The 16028-nt window shown below is 48.0% G+C and overlaps 1 long non-coding RNA gene across 1 annotated transcript; it reads right to left on the bottom strand.

Annotated features, from left to right (window-relative positions):
• Window positions 1-6244: 6244 nt before the first annotated feature.
• Window positions 6245-7827, bottom strand: LOC126504146 (uncharacterized). The gene is made up of 3 exons (XR_007592513.1): window positions 7681-7827; window positions 7411-7524; window positions 6245-7053 (listed from the first exon to the last, which is right to left on the bottom strand). It is a non-coding gene; the product is annotated as an uncharacterized lncRNA (long non-coding RNA).
• Window positions 7828-16028: the final 8201 nt, after the last annotated feature.

The following is a 16028-nucleotide window of genomic DNA, read 5'->3' as shown; positions in this document are numbered from 1 at the left end:
AGGCAGAACTGCAGGCTAACCTCAGACCTCATCTCTGCCAGGGAGATGTCATTGAATCAAATCATGCTAAGGTTTTCCTTTCACGGTGTCAGAAGCCATCAGAGTATTCTCCAGAAGCGTGCCCCAGCTGTGTCCTCTCAGTGTGGACGTCAGTGGCACTCTTCATGACACTAGGCACCGGGAAGGAGTGACTTCTTACCACCCGAAGCCACATGGGCCATGGGATTTGCCCTGTGAGTAGGAACAGTTAACTGCTTCTTCCGGGTGGATTCTTGGAGCTCAACACAGTAATCCTGGCACTTGGGATGTGAGAACAAGTCTCAGCTACATATCAAGTTTAAGACCAGCCTTGGCTACGTAAGACCCTGTTTCAAGATGACTGGAGAGATGGCTCAGTGGTTAGGAGCACATGCTGTTCTCCCAGAGGACCTGGGTTCAATTCCCAGCACCCACATGGCATCTTACAACTGTCTATAACTCCAACCTCTGACGCCCTCACACCAAACATACATACAGGCAAATCATCAATGCACATAAAATGAAAATAAATAAATTTTAAAACAAATAAGTATAATTTAAAACTTAAAAAAAAAGACCCTTTCTCAAAAAAAATAAAAAAATAAAAAAGTCAGCCCCTTCTGAACTTAGGACGAAGCAGGTCCTGACACTGTCTGCAAAGACGCTGGACACACCTGACTGCACAGCACACAACACTGTTCTGAGGTCCCAGGGCCCCTGGGAACTTCAGCCGGTGTCACTGCTCAGTAAGCAAGACAAGTCCACTTCGTGTTTCCTCACCCAGGAAGAGATCCCACTCCAGGGACCCAAGCACAATTGTTACTGAGAAGTATCACCTCTGAATCATCATAAACTGAAACTCTCAGACCAACAACGGCCAGGTACCATCTGCCTGCACTTTTCATGCAACCGCCTAAGTCACGGCTGCTTGTTTCTTTGACACACAAGGACAGGCCTTGACAAGTAATTGTGGGGAGGGGGGCCCTTTGTTGTGTTAAACTACTGAGATTTCTCTAGCTGTCCTGGAGCACACCTAGGCCTATCCTGGTTGATAATGTGTGGCCAACCAGCACGTCTCTTGGTCAGCTCGAGGTACAGAATAAGTCTACAGCCACCCCCAGTTTCCTTTCATGTTGTTGAAGCCTCTGAACCTTGCCTGTGAGTCTGGCAGGATGGAAATTTTCAGAGTCCTCCCTCCCAAGCATGTGCAGTTAGCTGCAGGGTTGCTGGCCTCATTTCCTTCCAATTGTGATAAAACACTCAAGCCAGAGTAATCTGAGAAGGAAAGAGGTTATTTGGCTTACACTCACTCACTCCCAGGTCACAATCTGTAAGAGAGGCAGAAATTCAAGTAGGAACTGAAGCAAAAACTGCAGTGGAACACCTGCTTATTGGCTCGCTCTCTGGCTTGCTCGTGCTGGTTTTGGTAGACACCCCGGGACCGTCTGCCCAAGGATGAGACTGACCGCAGTGGCTGAGCCATCGTACACCAACCGGCAATCAAGACAATGCCCACAAATGTGTTCACGGGCCAATCTGACCGGAACAATTCCTTAACTGAGGGTCCTTCTTCCCAGGTGACTCTTGTTTGTGTCAAATCAACAATAAAAACTAGAAAGTTCAGGAGCTGTAGAGATGGCTCAGCAGTTAAGAACACTGATTGCTCTTCCAGAGGACTGGGGTTCAATACCCAGCACCCACATGGCAGCTCACAACCATCTGACACCCTCTGGCTTCCGTGGGGGCACTGCGTGCACAGACATACATGCAAACAAAATACTCATATATGATGTAAATGAATCTTTTAAAAAACAAACTGGAGCAATTACTTAATCTGATTATTCAAATTTATCATCTTTCTTCCTCCTTAAGTACAGTTCTTCCTGTGGCCATCCTTGTTGAATAAACAGATACCTTCCCACCTTCCCTGGTGACCAAGGGTCCTCAGAGTGTACTGTAAGTCTCTTTGGAGTTGTGGACTTTATACCAGGGAGACCTGAACTGCTATTGCTACAGTTCTTATGCAATAGACAACAGCCCAGAGACAGGTCCTCCCTGGAGCAACTGGAGTTCCTTGCTTTCCAATGATCTTTCTCCCAGGGATACCGAAGTCCTTCCAGCTCTTGGGGTCTCACTCCTGGAACTTCCTAATACAGTCTGGTTTAATTTAGTTGCTTAAAATCTCATTGAGCAGGCCTTCACTCTCCCTTGAAGGCCACAGGCTAAATATGAAAATTTAACCTCCGCCACTGCACAGAACAACCACAAAGCTCCTTGTCTCCATGACAATGGGAGATGGTGACACAGGTCATGTATCCTTAGAGCTGGATCCCAAAGCCTGGAAGGATCAGTCACAACTTCTTCTGTGATTGTGGTGGCTCTCACCTCACACTTGGACCTCTGACCTCCTCGCAGCTGTTGGCACCTTCTCTAAAATGCCTGAATGAGGCTGGGGACGTAGTCCGGTTGGCCCAGGGCTTGCCTAGCGTGCATAAGGGCCTGGGTTTAATCCCCAGAACTGTGCATTCTAGTTTGCAATCTTTGCAGTAAGGACGTAGAGCAAGGACATCGGGAACTCTTGTCCGCATGATTGTTTAGAGGCCACTTTGGTCTACATGAGAACATTTCTTTAAAGAATAAAATACATAAATGATTTTTCTTTGTTGAAACCTGTTCGACCAACTGCCCCTTGTTGGGAAAAATGTTAGCCTGCACCTTTGTTGCCACCCTAAGGATTTAAAACCTCCCTTCTCTAGGCAGCCATATGAGTCTTCTTGGGCACATGGGTCCCTCTTGCCTCCCTAACTCCCAGACCTTCTCAGAGCTCATGGGGGCTTGCTGAGTCATTGGGGCCAGGAACAAATTGTAGTTTCCAGAACAATTTTCTCTTCACATCAGAAAACAATCTATACCCAAGGACCACAGCGCTATCCAGCCCTGAGCCCAGGGTGGGGAAGGAGGACCCTGGAGGAAAAGCTGTCCCTACACTTACATGCTCAGTATAGAGGGCTGCTTTGAAGGACAACCTCAGGGCCTGGCAAGATGGCTCAGTGGGTAGGGGCATGGGTCATCAAGCCTGGTGCCTTGAGTTCCATCCCCACACAGCAGAAAGAGAGATATGACTCCTGCAAATTGTCCTCTGACCTCCACAGGGTGCCATGGCATTCTCGCGCCCCCACATTCACACATATATCATACACACACATATACATATGTGTCATGCACACACATGCACACACACAAATAATTCATCAATTTTTAAATAAGAACTACAACTTCAGTAAGTCCTTTCATGAAGAACATCCTGCCATCATTCCCTAAAGGAGTCAGCCGCTCTCACGTGGGTGGAGGCCAGGCTAGGGAGAACCTTCATCTCAGAGGCTATAAAGACACTAAGATGCCTGTCCTTTGCCAGCAGGAACCTCAGGACCGTGGGTGAGCGAATCATTGGCAATGAACCCAGTGGAAGCAGGAGACAGCAGGGAAGCTGTTTGTCTCATCCCTCCCAGGGGATGTGCGCATACATGGCTCCCCACACCCACAAAAGTAAGGCGGCCACACTTTCTAAACACAAGCTGTGTCTCAAAGATATCAGGGCTGGGGGGTCTATGGTACTGCTGGCTGGAGTCGTTCTTGAGGGTTTCAGACTTCACTCCATCCTCCGGGAATGCCCTCCGCCCATCACTTGCTCAGCTGGCTGCCTAGGGCCTCTGTGTGTGTGTGTGATCTTCCTCTCATGGGCATGGTGTACAAAGCCAAGGCACACAGCAGAAAGAGGTTAAATTCCAGCCTCTTCCCAGTGTCCTCCTGACTGGAAACGACGTGAGGCTGGCCCTTCGGTGGCATGTCTGATGCTCTGTGGGCCACTGTGCCAGACTGTGAGACAGAATGAAGCTGCCACCCAGAGGAGCCCCGCGGGAGCTGCCTCCTCCGACCATGCGGCTTTGCTGTGTCTACAACAGCCCTTTTTCAGGCCAGCACAGGGGCACCTCCTCCTTGACTGGGTCACCTTTCCTGCCAGTCACGTGGAGGCTTGCATTATTTGCTTTCCCCCTGGCCTGAGCTCCTTCAGGGCAAGAAGCCTGAATCTTGACCTTTGCGTCCCCAGAACCGGGTGTTTTACAGAACAGTGCCTGTCTGTGTCCTGGGGCTGAGAGTCCAGACAGCCATGTCCTATGGCCACTGTTGACTGGGTGCCCTCTGCTCCCTGTACAGTTGTGGGGCGAGAGTGGATTTAACCTTCACCTCCTGCCTCTGTGGAAACCCAGCCTCCCCTTGGCTTATAGGGACTCGAACACTGGTCTCTTCACAAGCTTCCTTATTCTGAGGAAACTGAGGCAAGGAACCTCCATGTTCTGACCCAATGGTGTGGTAGCCAGGAAGCATTCCGGAGCATAAACTCAAAAGCGGTGGGACTCGCTTCTGAGCTAGTTACTGTGTGTGCCTAACAGTAACTAAATGTCTCCTGCAGGTGGCTTGAGGGGACTTTGTCTAAAGAATCAAGGCTAGCCCTTAATCCAGGGGGAAGAAGGCCTCAGTAACTGCCTTGGACATTTGTTATACAAATGTTAGTGCCCCTAAGCTTTCATAAATATGAAATTACGGTGTCCATGTCCTCATTTGGAACTCCTATTATTTACTCAATGATACATAGGAAATCCTTCCATCTGAACAAACCTAGATGTCCATTACTGATGCTCACTGGTTACCAGTATGGTCAGAGTCATTCTCAACTGTGGTTTTGAGAGAAAGATGAGCCTGAGCTTGGTGAAGGCGCCCTGAGGGAGACATTTGGCTGACTCTTACACTGCAGGCCAGGCTATGAATGAACACTGCTACCCACACCTCTGATCATCTCCCTTGCATGTGGACGCACTCACAGCACACGGCTGAAGAGCAGACCCTGCGCTGTCTCTCCACGCTGTTTGCTGGCTAGGAAGAAATCATGCCTTTGAAACTCCCCCTTTTGCAGCGGTTTTTAAAAGCACATGTTCCTTCACGGTTCACCAGTGCAGGGTTCTGTGACCTTGCAAGTATTTTTCAAAGAGTCCATTCATGGTCGTGGTGCTGCAGGCCTTTATCCCAGCACCTGGAACACAGAGGCAGACAGCTCTCTGTGTGTTCCAAGCCAGCCAGGGCTACACAGTGAGACCTCGTCTTTTCAAAAGAAAAATCCACCTATCCTTTATAAAAGATTCATGTTCCCTCCTTTTACAAGCTGGCTTCCCAGAAGACAGGGCCTGGGGAAGGTGGCGTCTGCTGTATAGCTTCTGTCATGTGTGAGTCCATGAGACTCGCTCGCCCTCCCTTAGTCGTGTGAAGAGTAGGATTAGAGTTCGCAGGGACTTATCACAGGAAAGAGTAGACGCTGGGGTGTGACAGACGGCAGGGACTTCCTCTGCCACATCCACATTTACACAGGTGCTAGCACACTTTTACAAAAAGATGTCTGCTGTAGTGTGTCTTTCTCTGTCCCTCCAGCCAGCTCCCAAATAACCACACAGAGACTTATTATTAATTATGAAAGCTCAGCCTATAGCTCAGGGTTATTTCTAACTTGTTCTTATAATTTAAATGAACCCATTTCTATTAATCTACATCGTGGCTCGTGGCTGCTACCTCCTCTCCCCCTGCACATCCTGCTTCCTCTGCCTCTGGCTGATGACTCTGTCTTCTTCTTCCCAGCCTTCTCTCTGCCTTGAAAATCCTGCTTAGCTATTGGCCATTCAGATTTTTATTAAATCAATCCAAGTGACACTTCTTCTCAGTGTACAGAAAGGTTATTCCACAACAAGTTGCAATATGTTTAAGGCTCGGAGGAGATAAAATAAGATGGATAGATGGGTGGTGGATGAATGGTTGGATTCTGAACAAAGAAATAAATGGATATATTTATGGATAATAAGCAAATAGACTGACTTTTACCAAAGAGAGTAGAAAATAATAAATCCACACTCCCTGAGTCCTTGATCTCATTTTTGTCCATTTGTTCCTAAGAAATAATTCAAAGGAATAAAATTTCCCTGCCCCCATTGTAACAGTTTTGCTTCTAACATAACAAAAGTATGACTTATCTTGTGAGGCAGAGACAAGCAGATCTCTGTGAGTTTGAAGCCATACCATCCTACAAAGGAAGTTCCAGGTCAACTAGGGCTACACAGAAAAACCCTGCCTCAAAAAACAAACAAACAAAAAATTGTGGTTTAGATGAGAAAAGGCTTGAGCTGTTAAGGATGGCCATTCAGGTGACACCAGGGTAAAAATTTAGAAAAAATAACATAATATTGTTTCATATTTTGAAATAATATTAAATATAGGGCCTTTCGTCTATGTTTGCATTTCCACAGAAGGACACACACCTCAGTCAGGCCAGTCTTCAAGGCCCCGCGTCTCTCAGGGTTGTTTTCCTGTCGGCCTCACTTTCCACATTGCTGAAAGGGAGACAGAGCGCAAACCTCCATCTCCTATAGGAGCACTGGGTTTGTCCTTGCCAATCGACAGGTCAGGGAGAGCATTTATAATCATGAGGTCACCCTACCTGTGGCTCGAAATTATGTAGCCTCTCCATTGAGATGAAAAGGAACAACAGAAAAATAAGAAGGACTCTTCCCTGAATGGTTTGCAGAGAAATTAAAATTAAGGCAGAAGAAATACATGTTGTACTCGAGTTGGATTGGTGAGATAATACAGCACACACAAAACGAACAAAAACAATACATCATCATCATTATTATTAATTCAGTATCATTATTAATAATAAGAAATGCCGTATTTTCTCCAAGTCAGAAAAGCCAAACAATGCAAACAAAAGTACGTGGAATGTCCTTAGTGTCTGATGGCATTGCACATGACCTGCCATTCCAAGCTACATGCCTTGTCAAAGCTGCAGATCCATGTTGCATGCCTCGTTGAAGCTGCTGACTCACACTGCATGCTTTGCTGAAGCTGCCCACCCACACTGAATGTCTCATCGAAGCAGAGCTCAGATGTGGACATGATGATGAGAATGAGAGGCTGTACCTAGAACAGAAGGCCCTGGAAAGGGAGCAGGAAGTCAGGCCAACTGAACTCTGAGCACCGTCCCCAGGCTGGCGTTCATAGCATTAACATATGCTTCCCAGGTTTACTCTGGACCAGGAAATCCACAAGTGCTTTTCACCTGTTAGATCAGTCCTTATAACACACTGTCCACATGTACACATGGGAGCACAGCTGGTGATGCAGAGCCAGATGTGGCAACCTTTCCGAACCTGTGCTGCTCCAACCTCCCGCCCATGCTGGACCTCCCTGACATCTGGCTTCTGGGTGCTGAGGTTATGGGGTTTTCCCGGGAGCAGCCCCACCACTGCCGGTGTCTCACTGGACTCTCCCCAGAGAACCACAGCCACTTACTTGTCGTCAAGGGGCTGTTTGTTCCTGGTGAGTAGGCTGTAGCTGCATCAGAGCAGAAAGTCTTGGCCTGTACCGATCCCTTCATCCCCGGGGCTGAGTGTTGGGCTCTGTAACCTGAGAGAGGGTAGGGGTCAGGGGTGCAGGCTCCAAACACCTGTTGTATTCTTCCAAGGCTCTGTTTCTAGGGGGTGCCTTCATCTGTGCAGAAGACCTGAGAACCTAGGACACTGTTGGACACTGAGCCTCGGAAAAAGGAGTTAGTTCTGTAACCTGGACAAATAGTTGGCCTTCTCTGAGTCAACCTTCCTCCTCATCAGGAAGAATAGATATTTAATTTCCAGGTCTAACCACGTCCACAGTCGCTGGGGAGGTGAGGAAGCAGCCTGAGGAGGAGGGAGGTGTCCTTCAGCCTGTCTCTCTCAGGCTCCACCTCAGGTAGAAAGAGGAGTGTTTTTGCTGCTGGAATGTGCAAACCAAATGGACAAGGGTGGGGTCAGGTGAAGGAGGGAGTGGTCTGAAATCCCACAGTAGTCTAGGACCCACAGCTGTTTGGAATTCTGTCTCAAATGTCGATTCAGCATCTGCCGCAGATAAGACAGTGTTTGTGTGGACTTGAACCCCCACAGGACCCAGTAGATATAGGACCAGTAGATACGGGAGTCACGTGGCCCAGATAAAGATGGCTACCGTGTACCAGATTTTCCCAGCTCACTGACCCCTGTGGCCCTTGTGATTCTCCTGCAAGAGGAACGAAAGCAATGGTTTGGGAGCTCATTCCACTCATGCTTCCCCCCTGTCCCCAGGCGAGGCACAGCCAACGTGAACAAACCAAGGTCAGGTCTGGGAAGAGCCACTCACAGGGACGCAGGGCCCGGCTGAGTCACCAGGCCTGGACGTCCACCTCATATCCTCTTTTACTCATTAACCAAGGCTATGACCTAAATCCCATGGGCAATAGCCACTAAGCACATGAGGAAATGGATAATGACAGTGGCCCAGGCAGCTAAAAGCCACAATTACCCTTCCTGACAGGAGCGTGGGACCTTTTTATGAAGAGTGAAATTTTTGCCTATAAATTGCACTCATGAGAAACCAGCAGGCGCTGGCTGGTGACCATGGTTACGTCTTACACAGCTGGAAGCAGCATTTCCAGACAGCTGATGGCCTAGGTGTCTGCACCTCACACCGGCACACTACGCCTTGGGGAAGGATTTCCAGGGAGAACTCAGAGCTTGGCTGCAGCCCAGGTAGGGGCAAGGCACAGAAGGGAGGCTCTGACAGATGCAGAGGCTAAGACCCGTCTCTGGGATTCTGAGGCGATTGCCTGTGTAGAGCCTAAGCTCCCAGAGTTCTGAAAAATGGTCCGAAGACTTCTCCTTCAAGCAAGTTGAAAGCTAAAATGGTGAAGCTAATAGTAAAGACCAGGGAAGACCAGAAACTAGGCTGGTTCTGCCCGGCGGAGCCTCATCCACAATGGCCACAGAAGAGGTTCTAGCTAGAGGCCGAGGCAGGTTGGGATGCCTAGGGGAGCAACAGCTGTGTCTGGTCTAAGTCCAGAGGCCTGGTGCTACTGGTAGCCATATTGAGCTTATTTTTTTCCTCACTGCCCTCAGCTATACCCAGCCCAGCAAACAGGCTGTGACCAACCCTGACATGTGGGCTCAATTAGTGTCCCTCACTGGGCCCCTCGCAAGCTGTAATTTCCTTTCTAGGAACTAATTCTGCTTGGCCCTCCCACTGTTGCCCCGTCATGGCCTCAGTGCCGCCATCACAGTGACACACATCCTCTAGTCTTCTGCCTGGGCCGTGTGCCAGATGTCCTGCGGGTCCCCGTCCATCCGTACACTCCATTTACAAACACGGGTAAAAAGTATCAGGCAGGCAATGAGTTCTGGGCCGTGCACTGCTCCTAGGAAGTGAAGCATAGTCTTTATGGGTCATATGACTCTTGCGGCGCAGGGAGTGAGTCAGATCATCAGGGAGCTGACTCCGGAAGGTCCCGGGGTGCTTTGGTAGCGAGCTGAGTTCAAGCGTACATAGAAGCGGCGGGGACCTAGCTCCACTGCTCTTCCAGAGGTCCTGAGTTCAATTCCCAGCAACCACATGGTGGCTCACAACCATCTGTAACAAGAGCTGGTGCCCTCTTCTGGCCTGCAGGAATACATGCAGCCAGAACACTGTATAAATAATAAATAAGTAAACATTTCATTTTTTAAAAATGGGAATGAACCACAGGTATCTTAATCCCAGAGTGTCTAAGACATTCTATGGAGTGTAAAGGTGGGCACAGGGGCAGCACCGAGTCATGGGGTTACAGACTGTTTCAATGACACGTTTTGGGAAGGGGAAGGCCATTTCTTTAGTTACAGCAAACCCCAGAATTAAGAGAACCAACATATGTGTGTGTGTACACATGTATGGTCGCACATTTGTAGGCGTGTGTGGGGGTGCATGTGTGCCAGTGCACATATGAAGGTCAGACGACAACCGTGGGTGCCAGCCTTCACCTTCTGCCTTATCTGAGACCAACACCAAAGTTACGTCCCCTCTCTGTCCCTGTCCCCGTCTCCCTTTGGGAGAACAGGGATCGTTGCCACACTCCATTCCCAGCCTTACACAGGCGCTGCACAGTTACCTACCGGGCAAAAATGTTTACCCACTGAGGCATCTCTCTGTCCTCTACCTTTTTAAAGGAAGACATTATCTTCCCTGGAGATATAAGATGCTGCTTTTAGCTCCCTGTAATATGAAAGCTAAACTGGCTAATACTGGCTTTCCTCAACAGAGCCAAGCTGCTCCGGATTTGAACTTCATTTAAACCCTGGAAAGGGCTGGAACGAGGTTTGTCAGGAGAGGGTTTTCTCCTTCCTTTTAATCAGCGCATAAGTCAATAAGCAGCTCGGGCAATAAAGGCCACACTTTGAGGAATCAAAGGCAAGCTCTCTCTCTCCATCTGCGTTCACACCCAGGGTGGACATTCTCAGCACTCAAGCATTTGGTGTTTGTCTTGGAGGAAACCGAAAGCCAAAGTGAGCCAGGAGAATGAGAACCAAATGCCCCTCAGTCTGAGAGCTGCCTCTTCCCACACCATTGTGCCAGCAGATGATAGCATCGGGGAAGCCATCTGGGCAGTGCAGTGCCAACGGTCAGCTGCGCATCTTTAGGCCATCTCGCCTCGTCCCCCACGGAAGTGCCCACTGACCCTCAGGGATGCCGTCTCCTGGGCTGTTTATCATCATTCTCATCATCTTCTGGGGCTGCTTAAACTTTCCGGTTGAACTTTAAGCTATGAACAAGAACCTTGTTGGCTCTGGGATTTGGTTTGAGTCCCCTCTGTTCATCTAGACTCCCCACAGTGCTCTGCTGCAACGAGATGGGATGAGACAATGTGCGGTTTGTAATGATTTCGATGTGAGCTGCCCACCCCCCCATGCACTCATATGTTTAAATATTTGGTTCTAGCTAGTGACACTGTTTTGGGAGATTTGGGGTTTAGATGGTAGATGGGGGTTACCCAAGGGTAGTCCCGCCCCGGCTCTGGTCTAAGCCCTCTGCTTGTGGCCTGGCAGCAGTGTAAATATCTTCCCCACACACCCCTGGCCCCATGGCTTCCCTATCAGGACAATGGACTGAAAACAACTGTCTTCATCGGGTATTTAAAATGGGTAAAGGGGGAAAACAGAAAACTGGTTCCAGACAAGTGGGGCTTTTGCTGTGATGGCCCTGACCATAAGGTTCTGGAGCCTCTGCCACTGCTTTCCTGGAGGGATGTAGACCTTTGAAGATGCAGCTGAGAGAAGCCCTAGGAAAGTCTAAATCAAGCTTAGGGGGCCATTCTGAGGATCAGAATGCTGATGGACAAGCAGAGAATAAGACTGTTTTCGTGCTGGGCACTGGAAGTGTGTGCCTTTAGTCCCAGCACTTGGGAGGCAGAGGCAGGCGACTCTCTGTGAGTTCGAGGCCAGCCTGCTCTACAGAGTAAGTTCCAGGACAGCCAGAGCTACGCAGAGAAACCCTGTCTGGGGAGAGAGGGGGGCGGTATTTGTGAGGTTACGGGTGGGAATGAGGATGTTTGGGAAACTGCTGTGGAGGCTATTCATGTCATATTCTAGCAGAGAATTTTTTTGACCATGCTGTGAAAGTTTAAGTGAGGCTGAACCCAAAAGTGATGAACTGATTTATCTGGCGGAGGAAATTTCAAGACAAACATAGCAGACAAATGGTGGCATTGTTTTTGGCAGTTGCTTTTAGGCAGGTTTATAATAAGAATTTGGAGGAAGTGCAGATGAGAAAGATGCGAAACTGTGCAGTTTGGAAGTTTGGGCGCATTTAAACTAGCAGACAAGCAAGGGCAGATAACTTGCACCTGGCTGTAAGTGTTTAAAAAAAAAATCAGCATTATTAAAGAGCTGAGGATATCAGGGCTGAGGATACAGATGCGTGGTTACGCGTGTTTGTCTGACATCCAGGCCCAGCCCCACTACAGTAAAGGAAAGGGACAGTAATAAAGGCACCACAGCTGCAAGACCCCACTTAGTAAAGACTCCAGGGTACACAACCGAGAAAGACTGGAAGACTTTTGTCTGAAAAGAGAGTGCCAGCTGGTCAATGGTGGCTCACGCCTTTAATCCCAGCCCTCGGGAGGCAGAGGCAGGCGGATCTCTGTGAGTTCAAGGCCAGCCTGGTCTACAGAGTGAGTTCTAGGACAGGCAGGACTATACAGAGAAACTCTGCTTCGAACCCCTGCCCTCCCACAAACAGCAACTAGAAGAGGAAGGGTTTGTGTCAGCTGACACACCCAGGTCAAGTCTATCACTGCGGGGAATTTACAGTGGCAGGAGCGTAAAAGGGCTGGTCACGTGACATCCTCAGTCAAAAGCTGGGAGAGAAGGGGTACATGCACAACGTGGTGGTTTGAAAGAAAACAGCCCGCAAAGGGAGTAGTGCTATTAAGAGGTGTGGCCTTGTTGGAGTAGGTGTGGTCTTGTCAGAGGAAGTGTGTCACTGTGGAGGTGGGTTTTGAGGTATCGTATACGTTCAAGCCACGTCTAGTGAGACAGTTCACTTCCTGTTGCCTGCAAAATGTAAAACTCTGGGCTCCTTCTCCAGTACCATGTCTGCCTCCTCACTGCTATGTCCTGTCATGATGATTATGGACTGAACCTCTGAATTGTACGTGAGACACCACTATTAAATGTTTTCCTTTATAAGAGTTTACTGTGGTCATGGTGTGTCTTCACAGAAAGAAAAAAAAAAAAACCCTAACTAAAACACATGTCTAATATTCATCTAGCTTTCTCTACTTGTTTATAGTCCAGGACCCCCAAACCAGGGAGTGGTGCCATCCACTTTCAGGCTGGGTCTTCCCATGCCACTGTAGGCAGACAAAACAATTCCCCAAAGACCTGCCACAGGCCAACCCAGCGGCGTCAGCCCTCACTTAGAATCTCTTCCCAGGTAAGTAAAAGTTGTGTCAGGTTGATAATCAAACCATGACAAAACCCTAGAATGTTGGGGAGTCTGGATAGTGGAATGTCTATCGAGGAAATCTGCAGGTGCCCAGTGGTGCTGTTGCAAGAGAGATAAAACCAAGTGGCAGGGCCATAGGGCAGGCCTGACCAAACCCAGGGAGCTCAGACATCGCCAACACACGTCTAAGAAGCTGGGTGTGAGTCAGGCCATTCAGTGCTCATTCTGTAGCCTTTTTGTCTTGCTTTGGTCCGCTCTTTCCTTGCCAGGCCCTCCTTCCTCTCTTTTGGAATGGGAGTGACTACTCTGCCATTGTATATTGAAAGTACCCAACTTGTTGGGTTTGGTTTTTTCTTGTTTATTTTCTCATTTTATAGGAGCTTACAGCTAAGAGATTGCCTTGACCCTTAATAGAAACCTCAAACACTAATTTATTATTATTTTTTTATATTTGTTTATTTGTGGGGGGGGGTTGCATCTGTGTGGAGGTCAGAGGACTGTAGTGTGAATTCTAATTGGTCTTAATAATAAAAACCCAGAGCCAGATATCAGGGCAAATGCTGGAAGATCAGAGACAGAAAGGAGCAAGCCACAGCCAACCTCCTATCTTGCTAATGTCTCAGGCAAAAAAGGGTTAAGCTCCTGTCTCCTCCTGCCTTATATTCCTCTCTCCACCCAGCAATATCATTTGTTGTCTTTCTGTACAGACTCTATGGTTAATTAATGGCTTGCTCCACCCTCTGATCTAAGTCAAGCTTTATTTGTTAGAGCACAAACAAAATATCACATTTCCTCTTTGTCTAAAATAAAAAAGAATGTTATAACTAATATTAAAATATATACAATAAGTGCAACAACTATATATGATATATACAGGCAATAAATACATCAACAATGTCTAGTCCATTAGAAAATGACAAATTCAGAGAAAATACTATCTGTCCTGTCTTGATGAGTACAAAAGGTTGCACCTAATTTGCTTTCTATTCTTTTTTTTTTGTTGTTTTTGTTTTTGTTTTTCAAGACAGGGTTTCTCTGTGGTTTTGGAGCCTGTCCTGGAACTAACTCTTGTAGACCAGGCTGGTCTCGAACTCACAGAGATCCGCCTGCCTCTGCCTCCCAAGTGCTTGGATTAAAGGCGTGCGCCACCAACGCCCGGCTTTTGCTTTCTATTCTAACTTGCATTATCAAAACTATCTTTTAATGATGTCTCTCAACTTTATATACTTCATACCTCTTTCATGAATTTCTTTTCTTTTCTGAATCTGGTAACAAGGAAAACAGTGGCTACTTTAAACGTGACTGCGGGGCCAGGCAGGATAAGAAACCCCCAGCTACAGAGGACAGACGGCAGAAGCTGGCTCTCCTTCCACACGCATGTTCTGTGCATTAAACTCAGGCCATCAGGCCCCTTTACCTGCCGAGCCATTTTGATGGCCTGAGACTCTGGACTTTTGAATAATCTTGAGCCTGTTAAGACTAACCACACTCTTGAAGTTAGGCTGGATGCAGTCTGCATTGTGAACCGGGCACAGGCCTTGGGAACAAAATGTCCCTTACAGGCTCATGTATTTCAACAGTTGGTCCCTGGCTGACAATGCTGCTTGGGGAGGTGCTGGACCTTGGGGACATGATGCTTAGATGGCAGAGGTGGTCTTGTATCTGGCTCTCAGCTTCCTGACCCAGTAGCCACAGGAATACCTCCATCACGTAGTCCCACATCCACAGACAGATCTCACTCACCTTACCTTCCCCATGGTGATAGAATAAAGCTCCCCAAAAACCATGAGTCCAACTAACTCCTCCTCCACTAAGTTATCTCTCTTAGGTACTTGATCATAGAAATCAGGGAAATAATTAACACAGAATGTATGGGGAAAAAAGGGCCAAGAAAAAACACCTTGAACCTGACTTGACCCCAGGATTAGGCCTTGAAATCCTGCCAACCCCTGAGCTTGTCCCAGAGTCAGGCTGCAGAATCCCAGCCATTCCTGAGCACAGAATCCCACTAATCCCACCAATCCCTGATCAAGAAATCCCCCCAATCCCTGAGCACAGAATCCCACTAACCCCACCAATCCCTAAACCTGCCCCAGAATCAAACTACCAAAAAACCACCAATCCCAAGCCACCCTGGAAAGTTCTGCCCTCTCCCCGCCAAGAAACTTCATACAAACTCTGTCTTCTGTGCGGTTTGTTGCTGCTTCTCACCTTAGAGTCAGTCACCCCGCTGGATCCTTCTTTCCCAATAAATCTCTTGAGTGAGGTTTGTTGTGCGGTGTGACACTTTCGCTGGCACCAAGACCAGCTGTAACGATGTTCATTAGCAGGACGGTAACCCCTTCCTTGGAGTAGAGCTGTAAGCTGCTAGGTTTACAGTGTGGATGCCAGGATCCCTGTCCACCTGAGTTCCCATGCTTACACAGAGTATACAACCAAAGACTGATTTAAAAGTCACATGACTCTGAGCAAGTCACTTGTACCCATGAATCTTGAAAAGTACAGAATAAAGTAAGGTTATGTCACATCAACCAAAGCTGGTTAGAGTCATCTAAATTCAGCTACAATTGTCCTTGCTGTTTACATGCTGATGATCCAACTGAGGTTTGACCTGCCTCACAAAACTCACAAAACACTCACTTGTGTTCCCCCCAACAAGTTTCCAAGGAGACGCCATTGTAGGGACGTTGAGCAGCAAAGGAATAAACTGTAAATTGATGGAGCCTAACACTGGGCTCAGAGTGTTTGCCTCTTTGAAGAATTATTTATTCCTCACCTCTGTGAGGTGTGAAACAGTTATTCAGATGGAAACTTGGAGGCTTAGGATGATTTTCAGGGCTAGTCTCAAAACCACCCAGCAAAAGGTGGGTGTGGTTGCACGCTCCTCTAATCTGAGCCCCAAGAAGGCAGAGGCAGGTGGATCTCTGTGAGCTCATGAAATAGGATCTAGCTGGCTGGATAGTTTCCTGCAGCCCTCAGTTTTCCAGTAAGTGCCTTCCGCATCTCCCTGTGTGGTCAGAGGTCGAAGCTATTCTGTCTTTATGTCCTCAGAGGTCAGCAGATTTAGTTAAAAGGAGACATGGCCAGAAATGCATGAATGTGCATAATTTATTGATTGATCATCTGTGACACCGCTAGACGCTGCCCCC

This window comes from Alexandromys fortis, unplaced genomic scaffold, assembly GCF_014885135.2.
Source record: "Alexandromys fortis isolate MF-2015 unplaced genomic scaffold, M_Fortis_MF-2015_v1.1 scaffold_42, whole genome shotgun sequence".
In the NCBI taxonomy this organism is placed as follows: domain Eukaryota; kingdom Metazoa; phylum Chordata; class Mammalia; order Rodentia; family Cricetidae; genus Alexandromys; species Alexandromys fortis.
The sequence above is the reverse complement of the archived record's forward strand: the minus strand, read 5'-3'. Positions and strand labels throughout refer to the sequence as shown.